Here is a 16,140-nt window from a genome sequence, read left to right on the forward strand (position 1 = left end):
ACGTCATCAATAAAGCCGGAGAATACCATCATGCATGTGAAAGTTAACTTCATATGTTAGGGTATTGTAAGATATATATATATATATATATATATATATATATATATATATATATATATATATATATATATATATATAGCCAGTAGCATCGGATAGATACACGATAACTTGTTGTTCGACCAATCTCTCAGAGAAGAAGAGGTCGATCACTTCTATATATTTTCATGACGATCTTCTGTACTTAATAGTTTCCTTCATTTGCTTATAGCTAGCTAGCGTGTCGAGTCCTCTCTATACGTAGCGTCGACCAAGCACGGAGATAAGAGAGGACACTTTTCTCTATTAGCTAGCTAACACAATTTTTGAAACCCCTAAATTAACCCTACAAACCGCCCCCCCCCCCCATCATTCAGAAGAAGAAAAAAGAAAAAAATCCAGCAAGACTTTTGGTCCCGGTTGGTGGCACCAACCGGGAAAAAAGGCCCCTCTCCCTGGGCAAGCGGCAGCGGCCACGTGGAGCCCCCATCTGTCCCGGTTCCTGGGCGAACTGGGATTAAAGGGACAGAGCTTTAGTAAGGACCCTTTAGTCCCGGTTCCAGAACCGGGACTAATGGGCCTTACGAACCGGTACGAATGAGCCTTTTTCTACTAGTGGCGGCCGACTCCTAGCAGGCGGCCCACTCTCGCGCCCTCAAAGTTTGCACCCACATAACAACGACGAGACGGGGCATGGCTACAGTGCAGCCTGCCACCCCTGAATCCAGAAAGGAACGTGGCGACAGTGCAGCGTACCGGGTGGCTATCCCTACCCCGGCGCGGCACTGTTGCCATGTAGCCCATGACATCATCCATGGCAGAGGGAGCCATGCTCCCACGACGGGCTGTCAGTACGGCCCGCGGGAGGCGGGCCCTACCTGTCTGTGAGATGCCAGAAGACGGCAAGCCCTGACCAGTCGGCATAGGGGGAGGCCAACTCCCAGTAGCCGGCCCTCCCCTTCCCTTGGAGTTTGTGCGCCATTAACCAGATAAGACAGGGTGTGGCTATAGCGAGCGCCTGCCAGGCGGCGGTACTGTAGCCATACGCTCCCCAACCAAGCCCTTGTCATCAGAGGCAAGGCTAGAGTGATGAGCAGCCGACAGGACCCACAAGCGGCGGGCCCTACCTGTCGGTCGAGAGCCCGGCAGCCGGTAGGACCCACAAGCGACGGGCCCCAGCAGCCGGCTAAGAGCCGGCGACCAGAGACTTTGACGACCCGGACCTACACCCGGCCGGATTACCATTGTACCCCTGAGGGTAGGTCTATATAAACCCCCCATGGCACCCATGCAAAGGGTCCAGCCTCTTAGAGAAACACACATATACAGAGAGGAGTAGAGCTAGCCTAGCCCTTCTTCCTCCTCTAACCAAACAGCTCAAGGAGCAAGCTTGTGGCTTCTTGTTGATCTAGTCAGGGACGATTCCAAGGGGGGCGAGGGGGGGCTAGACCCCCCTGAGGAACCTTTTTTGCCTCCATAGCGATTAGGCAGGCTGGTATTTAGGCAATGTTTTGACTCAATTTTCCTCAATTCGCCACCCCCCCCCCCCTCCGCGTCCGCCTGTCATGCGTAACCACGTTTCTTTTTTGAGACATTCGTGCGTAACCACGTGAAACCACCAGGGCCACCCTAGCCCATGTACAGTACATAGCACATCCAAACCAAGAAAGCGAACCAACCTATGGTTGAGATGGTTAGGTGGACAGTGGTATCCCCAACCCACCAGGGTTCAAATCCTGGTGCTCACATTATTTCTGGAATTATTTAAGGATTTCCGGCGATGCGCTTTCAGTGGGAGGAGACGTTCCCGTCGATGACGAGGTACCTACGGTGACTTCAAAAATCTCATGATGATATGCCGGCTTAATCTTTTGGAGGTGCTCATAAGGATAGGGTGTGCGTGTGTGCGTTCATAGAGGTGAGTGTATGCGCGTGTATATGAGCGCTTGTGTCTGTACTGATGCTAAAAAAATATCCAAACCAAGAAAAAAGAAAAGTCCCACCATCGAAGAGAAAAGGGGCCAGGGTCCATTGGTCCTTGGACTTGCGGCTGTAGCAGCACGTACACAACCGCTTTGATTCTCTGCTGCTGCGATCGCCACCATTTTAGCGCCGCCAATCTTCCTAACTGTTGTGCGATCCAATCTTCACCCACCGCTCGCCATAGTAGAGCCTGCCGTCGCGGCCGGCAAGGCTGTCCGTGAAGGAGAGGAGCACAGCAAATGTGCTCCAACCTCCTAGCGAGTGTCACAAGAGATTGATTCAGATCCATCATAGCTACACCTGCACGGTTAGTACCTTCTTCATCTCTTGATCTTTAATCTTTTCAAATTTGTGTGTTTCTTCCATACAAAATCTACAAAGATCAGAAATAAATTACAACGTATTGGCTGTCCATGTATTGTTATACTCGCGTATAGATAAAACGAGGAAGAGAAACTGAAAAATGTTTGCCAAGAGCATTTGCATCCAACTGTCCAACCCTACAGACCCCAATCGATCATTCCTCTCAGCCAGTAAGGAGATTATGAAAAGCACCACCACCATGAGCGACCACGGAGACAACGATGCACACCATTCTCAATAATTAACCTTAGCTTCAAATCTCTATTTTTTGCTGGTTAATATGAATGATAATTAATTGATTGACATGAAAATCAGAGTTGGTCAATTCAACATAGTACCGTCTGCCAAATTATGTACTATAACCAATTTAGCTTTTTTTGTCAAAGATGAATATTAATTTTGTAATGTTTAGCTTCTTACACTAGCGAAAACAAAAGTCTGGGCTTATGTTTCTTGCACACTTTAAACTTCTGAGTGATCATCCGGTGCCCATCAGTCTATAAGAGCTCAAGTCTGAAACTCCCCCCCCCCCCCTATGTCAAATTCCTGGCTCCATCCCTGGATCTAGTGACCATGCGGAGACCTCGCAGAGCAGGACTAGGGGTGTTATCTCCTAGGAGAGCCCCGAACCTGGGTAAGATGCATCGGCGTACGTGTTTACGCCTTATCCCGTTTCCAGGCACTGGCGATGACTTACTAGCTCCCACCATGATAAGCCATCCCTTGGCATATGTCGCGCCAAACCCCAGACAACAGTAGAAAGAAGAAACAAAGACTTCACGGAAATGTGAAATATAAAATGCACAAAAAGTATAAGAAATAATGATCTAAGATGTGGGGAGCAACTGTACAGAAGTTCAAATCTGAAATGAATGGAAGAGAAGAAGAAACAAAGAATTGATAAATAATGGCCAGTGGAACTTCTGAAGTCTGACGTCCGGATCTGAAATGTGAAGTCGTAAGTATTTCTCCATGCACCATAAGAAAGTACTGGATACGAAGTTGATGCGAGGATCCATGTCTCAAATTATGATCTGCTGCACTTCCAAGGCTTAAATGGAATTTAGAAACTAAATGGAAATGACCAAAACAGTTGAATGTCAATAAATGAAAGTATGTAGCTGAAGCAAAGGTTGTTATTCTCAATTTGAATCAATTGCAATTTGTGTCTCTTGATAAACATGCATTTTTACTGATAAAAGCACACACCAGCAGGAAATGCAATTGTTGATCCCACTTTCCACCAAAACAATCAGAATATACATCGAAGTAGTGGCAAAGAGAACACTGTGTTCTAGCATCTCAAGGAAAAAGAAGCAACATTTAAGGATACGTGCAATGCCAAAGCAGAAAAAATATAAGGAATTGGTTGATACAATTGAGGAAACAGAGGCTATAAGAATCAAAATGTCGTCTAACTTCAAGATTGTAAGGCAATTTACACCCTAAGTCACATCGACGTGATCTGTCCAGATGTAAAGAGTATTGTGTTGAACAACATTGTACAACATATGTAGTTTATAATTTTTATGGAATTTAAAAATTGAGTAAATCTGAATTAGCAAGTCAGGTACAAATTCCAAATTAGCTGCTCTATCGACTATAATAGTTCAACACTAAGCTTTTTTTCTTTGTGACACTTCCCTAAACATAACCGTAAAGTAAGTTATTCTTCTTCACTTAGTTTTTGTACAAACTGGGAACTGCCATTGTGTTGTTCTTTTATTATCATCCAATGGTTAGAATGCTGAGGGTGTGAGTGGTTTGGAAAATGGCTCCACCATCAAAGCATTGTTTAGATAACATTCAAATAGATTAAATTGAATAGGTAATACAAAATACAAAATATGTCTAATCAAATGAAATATGCAATAATACATAGACTTATATCTTAGTAGCTATTCAAATACATAGAATCATTAGGGATCATAATCTTGTGGAGTGAATTCATTCAGGGAGTTACAAACCTCACATGTTCAATTAAATCAAGGTCAGGTTGTCCAAACCATTGAATCGCCGATGGAGAAGCCGCCACCGGTCTTGGAGATAGTGATCCCGGCAATCGTCTTCCGGCGGGTAGTTGGTGCCCGAGCAGGGGTTGTAGCAGGGGAGTCCAAGATGGCCTCTTGGCGTATATCAAAAAGAGGTGTGAGGCAGAGGACGTGGGCATAGCCCAGTGGTTGGGGGCGCATGATTGTAAACCTAACGACCAGAGTTCGATCCACGTCGGGGACGAATTTCTGGAATTCTCATGAGGGATGCTTCTTCTATATCAATAAAACCGTGGGTGCTAGTGCCCATGGAGTTTCATTTTTTTTAAGAGGTGTGAGGCATTGCAGGCCCACAGCACCACCAGCAGCAACAGCGCCCCTACGCAGCCTAACCGGCTTAGAGCATCTCCAACAGCGTTGGGCAGCGCGCTAAAAATATGCTTGCAGCGCGCCGATAGTCTGTTTTGGCGCGGCGGGGAGCGCTGGCTCCAGCGGCCGCTGTAAACTTTAGCGCACACATGTAGCTCCAACATGCGCGCTAAAATGCAGCGCACATGAGGAGTCGGTGCTTGCCATGTGTTGCATTTTGGAAACGAAATGAATTTCATGATGACATAAAAAGTTCATGCCCACAAGTTCAAATTCATGCCCACAACATCATCCAACCAAGTTCAAAATCCTTCGGAGGCGGAGGGGTCGCTGGTGTGGCGGCGGCAGCGGAGGGGTCACGGGTGTAGGAAGGAGTGAGGGGGGTGCCGGCGCGGGGTGGGGCAAAGGTGGCGTGGGGATAGAGTGCGACGCGCAGAAGCGGGGACACCAAATACACAGCGCGTGATGGCAATCCGGACCGCACGTTGTACTCTATATGTCGCGCGCTCTTATTGCGCGTCCGCTGGAGCCCAATTATCGATTGCGCGCGTGCTATAAATGACAAATTTGTGGTGCGGCACTTATTTAGCATGGATGTTGGAGATGCTCTTAGGCATGCGCTGCAGCGGCCCTGTAGAGAGCAAGGGAGGCGTCAGTGAAGCTTCAAAGCCCAACCGCTTCGTGGGCGACGGCAGAGGCGCTTGGAGCATGACCGGCGAGCAGAGACGAAGCAGAGCCTGGCTCGGTAGTGCCTGTGAGAGTGGTGATGGCTGGTCGTCGCTTCGCCTGGAGCACGACGGTGGTGGGAGTACAGTTGTTGGCAACAGAGGCAGGGAGGCTGGCGGCATGAGGGCATCCTGAGAGCGACGATGGGCGGAGCGGGGTGAGAGCTGACGTGTTGGGCTGCGGCCACGCCCAGCGGCCAGAGGTGGGGCTTGTATAGGCAGAGACTCGAGGGCGCGTACTGCTTCCACACTAGTAGGCTCAGCAGAGCGATGATGGCCTCCCCCATCTCAGCGGCCGTCATGATCGTCCTCACGACGGTTGTCGCGCGACGCGTCCCTTGGATGGCGAGACAGGTTGCACCGCATGTGGTCACCCCAGCCCTCCTTGCTCCGTGGGTTGTCGCAGCCGCGGCGCTCCCTGTCATCATGCTTGCAACCCAGGTCATCATCGTGGTCTCTTCGATGGTGCTCGACAGGGCGAGAGATGCACTCGCGAGGGTCTCGTGCCTGGCGCTCTCCATCGATGACCCCCTTCTGGTAGGTGTACCCCTTTAACACCATCCTTGGGTCCTGCATGGGATATTCGTGAATGGAAAGTGGATGATCACCCTTCGCTCCAGACCGCGAAGGCCGACGATTGGCTGACCTCCCGCGTGCGCCGGTAGGGTCACCCAGTCCACCCGCGGCACATTTGCATGCGACGCCATCCACGCCCACACCCCCAGGACCTCAGGCCAACTCCACCGCGCGACCCCAAACGGACGTCCGTTTTGTCCGGATTTTATCCGTTTGGGAAGGGGATGGGGTCGTGTCCGGGCCTGTCCGGGGATGCGGTGGCCGTGCACCCAGTGCGTGGCCGCATCCTTTACCCCATCCTCTTACTTTCTATTTAAAAAAAGAGAAACATGTCAAATGCCAAGCCCTAGGCCGCAGTTCATCACGCACGCCGGCAACAAAGCGAGCGGCCTACACATCCATCGCTGGCATTAGCCAGCGGCCGGCAACACAGTCCGGCCTCCAAAATGAATGGTTGTCCTCGCCGACAACACAGCGAGGCCTCCAAAATGAATGGTTGTCCTCGCCGGCAACACAGCCAGTGGCCGGCAACACAGACGGCCTTCAAAATGAATGTTTTTCTCGCCGGCACACGGCCAGCGGCCCAGCGGGCGGGCGGCAACCATGCCAGCCTCCAAAAAAGAACGACCACGGTCGATCGGATGACCTTGTTCAGGCCGTCGGCGTCGATCATCTCCTTCTGCCTGGCCTCAAACCAGGCCCTCGTCTTCTCGCTCATCTTCGACAAGTCCACGCTCATGATCTCCAGGGCCACCTATTTCACTTTGGTGGCGGCATTGGAGGCCTTGATGTCGAGCTACCTTTGTCTGGCCTTGACGTTGTCGGCCTCGATGTCGAGCTGCCTTTGCCGGGCCGCCTCCTCGATGTCGAGCTGCCTCTGCCGGGCCGCCTCCTTCATGTCGATCTTCCTTCTCTTGGCCGCCTCCTCTAGCTCAAGCTTCTTCGTTTGGAGCTCTATGTATTGCTTCATTTGCTCGTCCTTGCTTTGCCGCTTCTTCACGTCCCTCACATCTTTTTATGACATCATGCCATGCAAAGTGTCATGCAATACCATGGATGAGGCATCACGAATGTCGTCAACCTTGGAGTTGGTCTTGCCCCTCGGCCTCTTCAACGCCTCGCCATCTCCACCTCCGGCGAACTTGGCCGTCTTCAGGCCTCTCTTCCTTTGGAGCTCACGGTATTGGTCCTTAAACTTAGGACAATTGTTGATCATAGTCCAACAATGCGTAAGAGTGAATGGCTTGTCATTGTGTCGGGCCTTGAATGCCTCCAAAGATTGAAATGCCTACACCATATGATCAACAACAAGGTGAACATGCAACCATGTACAAGGCCGAAGTCTCATGGCTGTAGCAAGGAAAGGGCAAAGAAGGAGAGCATACCATGTCCCCAATGCCGGTACCACTCCCGGGCCATGCTTGAACGCTCTCGAATGCGGATTGATACTTGTTGCACTCTTGTTGTATGAACAACCATCTCTTTTTAATCGAGCCGACATCACGTTTGTTTTCAAATTGGTAGGGCTCAAACAACTTCCTTTCATGGAATGTTTTGTGGACTCTCGTCCAAAAAACAATACCCTTTTGTTGCGCGCCGGTCCTTGGATCTTGACTAATCTCCATCCAAGCTTGGCAAATCAACTTGTCTTCATCTTGTGTGTATGAGCCCGTGCGAATGCTCTTCCTCTTCTTTTGTGCTTCCGCTCTTTGTGTCAGCTCGTCAATGAACAATGGCTCGCCACTAATGTCAACGTTATTGATTTCTTCTTCACCACCTTCGACATAGATGTCATCATCTTCATGCCACGAGTCACCATGGTCGTAGTCAGCATGGTCGTCGCCATCTTCACTGGCAGTGAACTGGCCGCGGCCATCCTGACTTTGGGTCTCCTCGGGGTCGTAGACAGCGACGTGACCTCCATCATAGATCACCTCCTCCATGAATTAGTCGTAGTAGGGGTCGTCGACCGGTGCCGTTGGTGTTGGCATTCCGTGAACAAGACGCGGGGGGGGGGGCGGAATGGTGCCGGTAAACGGCGTCGTGCTTGCTTTCTTTGCATCTCCACGGACGGCCGGCCGCTGCTGCCGGACCCAGGGGTGATGTTGAGGTCGACGACAGCCGAGGGGCGTGGTGTGGACAGCGCGATCACGCTCACGTCTGGCGACCCCCCGAAACGGGTCTGGCCGTTGTGCCTTGGCGGAGGAAAGCTGGGCGACAAGGGCGTGGTCCGCGATGTCGGCGACTGGCAATGCGGAGGCCGAACGACCGACGACCATGTGCTTGCGGGATCAACGGCCCCTCCAGAGAAACCGGGCGGGCGACAAACGCCATGCATGAGAAGGGCGTGCGCTTTGCTGACGATGGCCTCCTTCTCCTCGACCTCGGCCTTGTGCCCCGCGGCCTCAATCGCGGCGCGCTCGGCGGCTCTCTTTGCCGCGGCGATGTTGGTCTTGGCGACCGCCCTCCGGCTCCTCCTCTTCACCGATTTCGCGTCCAACTTCGCGATCTCCTCCAGTGTGCACTCCGACCGCGGCTTCCTTGGTGCCTTACCCTTCTTCTTCTTGGCCATTCCGGGCGGGTCGGCGGCCTTCCCGCCGGAGTTCGGCTGGGCATCGGCCATGGACGGGGGAGAGAGTGGGACAGGCGGGACGAGGGAAGGGTTTGGGGGGGAATGGTGCCAAAGGGGCCGTGGGGGGGGGTTCCTTTCTTTCACCGACGTGCGGCCCAGGGGCGGACAAGCGCGCGCGTCCCACCCGTCCACGCGCTGTCCATTTCCCCCTAAAAGCAGCGCAAACTTGGGCCGCGGATGGGTCGAAAGCGGACACCTAACGGACAAATGTCGTTTGCTCCCGCGCGCTGGGCCGCCTGGTTTGTCCGTTTTACCCCAAACGGGTGGGACCAGACATGATAGGGTCGCGCGGTGGAGTTGGCCTCAATATTCGTCTTGAGCTTGGATGTCGTCTCAATGTAGTCGATGGATCAGCCCAAACCGATGGCCTGCGCGATGGTGAAATGATCTCACGTTTGGAGAAGCAGCCCGTCCAGGCAAAGTCAGACGTGGTGGACGAAGTCCACGTTCTCCGAGTGCGCCTCAAGGCGCCAGGGATGCAGCTATAGCCTGGTGTCCCTGAACTTCAGGTCTCTGCGTCAGGCCGCGTCCGCACAGTGGTGTTGATGGAAGAAACGGACGAGGAAGGCCTCGGGGAAGTGCTTGACAACCCACACATCCTCAGCCAGCATGCCCACTCGAGGACGATGGCATCAGTGATTTCTCGCGGGGTGGCCTTGAGGTCACGGTCGAGCCAGGCGACCATGGCCTCCTAGTGCATGGCCGGCGTCGCGTGGATCACCGTGAAGACCTCGGTCGGCCGCAGCAAGTGGTCGCCATTCCAAGCCATGGCGCGAGGTGGACCTTGTGGACGAAGGAGAGCAGCCAGTGGCCGAGGCGACAAGGGGCGTGCAACCATCGAAGGCGCCGCACACACCTGGGGAGGACGGATGGGATGTGTGCCAGAGGCACCTATACAGAGGTGAGGAGCAGGCTTGTTGTGGCAGCGCCGCGCACGATGGTCGGGTTGTATGCAGCGGTGGCAACTGATGGGGGGTATCCATGCCCAGATTCCATGAGTTGGTCCAAAGGGCGTGGAAGGAGAGGGTCGATCACACTGAGCCATATCACATCCTATACCACAAGGTCAAGAAGACGGTAGATATGTCTCTTTCGTATCTATAATTTTTGATTGTTTCATGCCAATATTATACAACTTTTACATATTTTTGGCAATAACTTAGATGATTTATTGGACTAACCTATTGATCTAGTGCCCAGTGTCAGTTTCTGTTTTTACATGTTTTTTGTTTCGCAGAAAATCCATATCAAACAAAGTCCAAACGCGATAAAAATTTACAGAGAATTATTTTGAAATATATGTGATTTTTGGGGCTTGGAATCAACGCAAACGGGGGCCCACAACCCCCACAAGACACCAGCGCGTGCCCTGCTGGGTTGTGCCCTCCTCGGATGTCGGTTGGATCTCTACTTCGAGCGCAAGGAAGCTTATATCCAGAAAAAAAATCGTGTTAAAATTTCAGCGCAATCAGAGTTACAGATCTCCCGGAATATAAGAAACCTATTTTGGCCAGATCTGGGGAATGCGAAACAGAAGAAAACAGAGAGGGAGATCCAATCTAGGAGCGGCTCCCGCCCCTCCGCCACCTTGAAGGCCATGGACCAGAGGGGGAACTCTCCTCCCATCTAGGGAGGCAAGGAAGAAGAAGAAGGAGGGGGGCTCTCTCTCCCCCTCTATCTCGGTGGCGCTGGAGTGCCGCCGGGGCTAGGATCATGACGGTGATCTACATCAAAAATCTTGCTACCATCATCACCAACTTTCTACCACTCTATGCAGCGGTGTAACACCTCTTCTCCCCACTGTAATCTCCAATGCTATTTGGCTATCCTATGATGTTTGAGTAGACCCGTTTTGTCCTATGGGTTAATCCTGATCTCGGTTGGTATGTTTGTATATTTTATTTATGGTGATGTCCTACAGTGTCCTCCATCTCGCCAAACGTGAGGAATTCCCGCTGTAGAGTGTTGCAATACGTTCATGGTTGCGAGAGTGGCAGAAGCTTAAACCCGAGTAGGTGGGTTGTTGCGTATGGGATAAAGAGGATTTGATACTTAATGCTATGGTTTTATTTTACGACCTTAATGATCTTTAGTAGTTGTGGATGTTTGCTAGAGTTCCAATCATAAGTGCATATGATCCAAGTAGAAAAAGTATGTTAGCTCATGCCTCTCCCTCATATAAAATTACAAGAATGATTACCGGTACTTGTTATTGATTGCCTATAAATAAATGACTTTCTTGTTGACAAAAGCTATCCACTTTTATTACATTGCTATTTATTCATAGTTTTATACTCGCAAAGTACTCATAGTTTTATTCTTGGGAAATAGTTCCATACTTGTCTTAGATGAAGCAAACATCAAGTGTGCGTAGAGTTATATAGGTGGTCAAAAGAACTTGAGAAAATATTTGTTCTACCTTTAGCTTCTCGTTGGGTTCGACACTCTTATTTATCGAAGAAGGCTACAAACGATCCCCTATTCTCTACTTCTAATGTCTGAGTTGGTGAATAGTCTCCACGGTTTATTTTTGCTGGGTTTTTCGTCTCTCCTCCCACCACCCCCTCCCACCCTGGTCCATCGGTTTATTTTTCTATCCATTCTTTATTACAACCAGAACTTTCCTAACGTATAACAAATCATGGATCTAACTTCCTTAAGTTATGCAAATCAATCGATCCCTTTTATTGATGCAATTTGTTTTAGGAAATAAATAATAGATTTTAATCTAACTTTCCTAACTTATCGAAATCAATCGATTTTTCTCATTAGCGAAATTAGTTTTAGGAAACAAATAACAAACACATCACAAACTTTCCTCCCAATAAATACTTTATTAAAATTTGCAAACTTTCCTAATCAAACACGTCACAAACAGGCAGGTACTGATATCACCTTACGAAACAATAAAACCCATTTGCATAGAAATCAGTTCAAAATCCTAACTTTCCTAAATTCTTACCTTTTCTTGATAACAACCAATATTTTCTACGTTTTCCACCTATTGAAGGAAATCACCCCTCCATGGATATTAGCATTTTTCAGAATGAGATCTTCGGGTTATGATTTTTTCCAATTATGACCTCTCTTTTCGCTTCGGCTCCTTCTCGCATAAACACCTCCACCACAGCCAGCTGACGCCACCCTAGACCTCCTGCCTCTCCACATCTTCTCCGCCACCTCCTCCTCGTACTCCATTGATTAACCCCCACCACGTTTGTCCGCGGTGGTGTCTAGGGCATGGCGCAGCAGCGTACCTCACCATCGAGTGATTAGTACCTCCCACAGTTTTTTTACCCTAAAAAAACAGCGTCAATTCCCTCTCAGGTTTTCGGTTTTCTACTGTGGTTCTAACTCATCTCAGGACTTAGGTCAACTCCGGCCGCTGCCACCCTCTCACGATGCAGTTGCCACCCATCTTGCTCGCACGCCGCCCTTGTTACCATCCCACTCTCACGCTGCCGCCGCCGCCGTCCTACAGAAACACCGGCGTATCCTCGCGGATGGGCGGCTTCCGACAGCTTCTCACCCTGCCGCCTTGGTTAGAGTCGTCCGGCGGCTGCCCTCGTCGCCTCTCTCACCTCGGCCCCCTCACCTTCAAAATCCGTGCAGGTTGCAGCCGATGGGGAGGAGGCGCCGAAGGAAGGCGGAAAGAACAAGAGGGCGATGACATCGCAAGATGGTGTCGCTCCAGCTCCAGCAGAAGGTCATGCGCCGCACCCGACAGGGTCGCTGATTTCTGTTTCCCGCACGGGCACAGACTACTCCCGGACAAGGCCGACGACTAATACATGATCATCATGTCCTGCCATGAAAGTTTGTCCCGTTATCCTTTTTCTTTTTCACTCGGAGTGTAAGATAGATTTGTGAAAAGACAATATCTAACACTTTGTTATATGAATGTATGATGCGTGATCCTGAATACTAGAAAGTTCGATGTTGAGAAGACATTGCAGATGTGACAAGGAATTGCTCTTATTTTTTCAACCCATTCTCAGGAATAGGGAACAAATACTGCAGTTCAGAATTTTGATTTTAAGATTTGGCGATACACTTCATCAAGGTAAACATTGTATCTAGTTCAAAATTTTGATTTTATGATTTGGGGATACACTTCATCAAGGTAAACATTGTATCCGACGGGATTAGTGGTTATTTTACTTGTTTGTTGTCTGATCAATCTGTGCCATCTGGTCTGTAAGCATGTTGTGTCGACAATGCTGCACCACGCTGACATTCCCGTAACTCCAGCACGTGTCGCCGTCACCTGAACTAGGAAAGGATTGTCTTCTCCGAGGATTGTCTTCTCCGAGGAATGTGTCCACATCCGTTGCACACACCTGACACGCCGGTGCAAGAGGCTGCCGCACTATCTGCAGAAACAGATCAGCCTAATCATCACAGCCTCATATGTGCTTCCTGATGCTCAATTCTTTTGGGTTTTGCTATATTCAGCCTTGTCTCTGAATTTTTACATCTTTTGGTGTCGGAGTAAATGACCACGGGTAGCCTAGCTGCCTCCCATTGGCCCTTTCAAAAAACAACAGGCCGATCGAGCCTTGGAGCACCCAAGATGCGGGGCCGCGTTCCTCCGGCTAGCTGCCTCACAAGCCGACTACCGGAAAGCGGCCCAACCCTAAACTCTCTTTAGTGACGCCACGATAGGGCTGACTCCAAGAAGCCGGCCACGAAAAGACCGACTCCGAGAAGCCGGCCCAAGAAGACCGACTCCGAGAAGCGAGTGGCCAGGGCCGTGCCCTCAAAGTCTGCACCCCCATAACGATGATGGGAAAAGGCGTGGCAATAGTGGAGCCTGTCACCTCCGAATCCCGGAGCACGCATGGCTACAGTACACCGTACGGGGCAGCCATCACCCGTCCGGCGTGGCACTGTTGCCATGCTGATCATGACACCCTCCACGGCGGGCTGCCAGTACGGCCCGCAGGTGGCGGGCCCCTTTGGTCAGAGAGACGCTCGAAGGCGGCCTTGCCTCCCCCAGCCGACCTGGGGCACGGCCGGCTTCCTATGGCCGGATTTCCCCCCTCCTCGGGGCGCGCGCACCATTAAGGAGACAAGACGAGGTAAGGCTACAGTGAGAGCCCGCAAGGCGGCGGCACCGTAGCCATGCTTACCTTGACAAAGCCCTCGTCATCAGAGACAAGGCAACAGTAACCAGCCCCCGACAAGACCCCCAAGCAGTGGGGCCGGCCTGTCGTCCAATGAGCCGGCAGCCGGCGGGACCCACCAGTCGGAGGGCCCCAGCGGCCGGCGGAGAAGCCGGCGGCCATAGACACTAACGGCTAGGGCCCGCGCCCAGCTAGATTACCATTGTACCCCCGGGGGGTAGGCCTATATAAAACCCCCGGGGCACCCATGCAAAGGGTTGATCTCAGATAGTTTTAGACACTACCATAAGGAGAGAAGAGAGCTAGCCTTCCCTTTCTTCCTCCTCACACCAAACAGCTCAAGGAGGCTCTTGTAGCTTCTTGTCGATCTAGTGATCATGTGGAGACCCCGCAGAGCAGGAGTAGGGGTATTATCTCCACGGAGAGCCCCCAACCTGGGTAAGATCCGCCGGCGTGCATGTCTTTGCCTCATCCTGTTTCCAGGCACCGGCGATGTCTTACTGGCTCCCACAATGATAAGCCACCCGTTGGCATATGTCGCGCCTACCACCCGACATTTGGCGCCCACCATGGGGCTAGGTCCACCGTCGTCCGGAGACCTGCTCTGGAGGGGATCCCTTTTCCTCCCCAGCGAGCGTAGCCAGCCTGGCACGCCCGATGGCGCTTGCGGCGACGCGCTGCAAAGCGTCGACGACGCCTGCACGGCGAGCTGCCTCGGTGATCTTCTTGGCGAGACTCGCATCTCCGACGAGCCCGCATCCGACGCGGGCACAGGCTGCCCCGAGAGCGGCCTCGTCAGCCTCCTCGGCCAACTCCACGTCTCCAGCGAGCCTACTGTGGACTTGGAGTCGGTTGGCTCCACCGACCCGATGCTTGTCAACTCCGACACGGAGTCACTCGATGCCTTCCCCACCAACGTGATCATCTTCGACGACCCTCTTCCTCGAGCCGATAGTGGCGGCAGCACCATCACCGAGGTGCTAGTCATCATCCATGGCGTTACCTCTAACGAAAACACCCATGACGCCCTGCAAGCAACGCTGCACGATCTATCCGCCCCCATCCCGGCCGACGCTGACGTCGAGACGCTGGAGGCATGCAGCCTCGCCCTCCTTGCGTAGGTCCAGAGGATAGCCTCCATGAGACGCCTCACTGAAGCTCACCAGTGCGAAGTTGACCACGCCGCCTTCGGTACGCCGCCTCCTGAAGGGCCAAGCCGAGCCGGCATCGTCAAGAAGTGCGGCGCGGCCATCGCCAGCATGCTGGGAGCGGACCGCGCAATCTACGCCACGCCTCTTGAGAACCTACGCGCCGCTCATTCGATCGAAGACGAGTTGAATGAACTGGGGCCGACGAGCTCCCCTACATGACCAGACGCATCCAGCAGTTGATCGACGCGGCCGTAGAGCGGCACGAAGCCGGCGTCCACGCTGGAAGCCCCCCTCGCTGAGAGCACGGCGCGACGTCACGTACGCCGACTGCGGGCGGCGCCCGCACAAGGCAAGAGAAGGAGCCGGCTGCTAGCCGCAGCCGGACTCAAATCACCATCAAGCGCGACGCAGAAGGCCGCCCTCGAGGCGTGGAGCGGCGAGGCGATCCGCCTCCTCCTCCGCCTTGTGGGGAGAGATACCCCACCCCGCCGCCTGTCACGCATCCGACTCTCAGAGGCCGACTAGGTCGCCGTGAAGAAGTCGGCGAGAATGATGCCCACCATCGGATCGACCGCCTGGCGTGATCCCTAGATTTAAAAGAAGAAGATGATGTGGGCCCGCCCTACTTCGGCCCCCGCATCCGCGAAGAGCCCTTCCCCAAAGGGTTCTCGCTCCCAAGAGACACGCCCAAGTACAACGGCTCCGTGAAGCCGGAAGATTGGCTGATCGACTACTCCACTGCAGTCTGTATAGCAAGCGGCAACAGGCGTGTTGCCGTGAAATATGTCCCCCTCATGCTCCAAGGCACGGTGTGCACCTGGCTCAATAGCCTCAAGCCTTACAGCCTCAACAGCTGGCTAGACTTCACGGAAGTCTTTATCCGCAACTTCACCACCACATACACGCGGCCTCCCAAGCCTCGCAAGCTTTCCTTGTGTGTTCAAAAGCCCAACAAATCGACACGCGACTACCTCACGCATTGGGCCGAGCTCCGCAACTCCTGCGAGGGGGTGCACGAGGTTCAAGATATAGAATACTTCACCGCCGGGTGCAGAGAAGGCACCCTCCTCAAGCACTGACTCCTCTGCGACGAGCCAACTACCCTCGACGAGCTCCTGATCATAGCAGACAAGTACGCCATGGCCGACTCCTCAATGAAGACCGAGCTCCGAGTAGACGCCTCCGGAA

The sequence above is a fragment of the Triticum aestivum genome, chromosome 1B (genome assembly GCF_018294505.1).
Source record: "Triticum aestivum cultivar Chinese Spring chromosome 1B, IWGSC CS RefSeq v2.1, whole genome shotgun sequence".
In the NCBI taxonomy this organism is placed as follows: Eukaryota; Viridiplantae; Streptophyta; class Magnoliopsida; order Poales; family Poaceae; genus Triticum; species Triticum aestivum.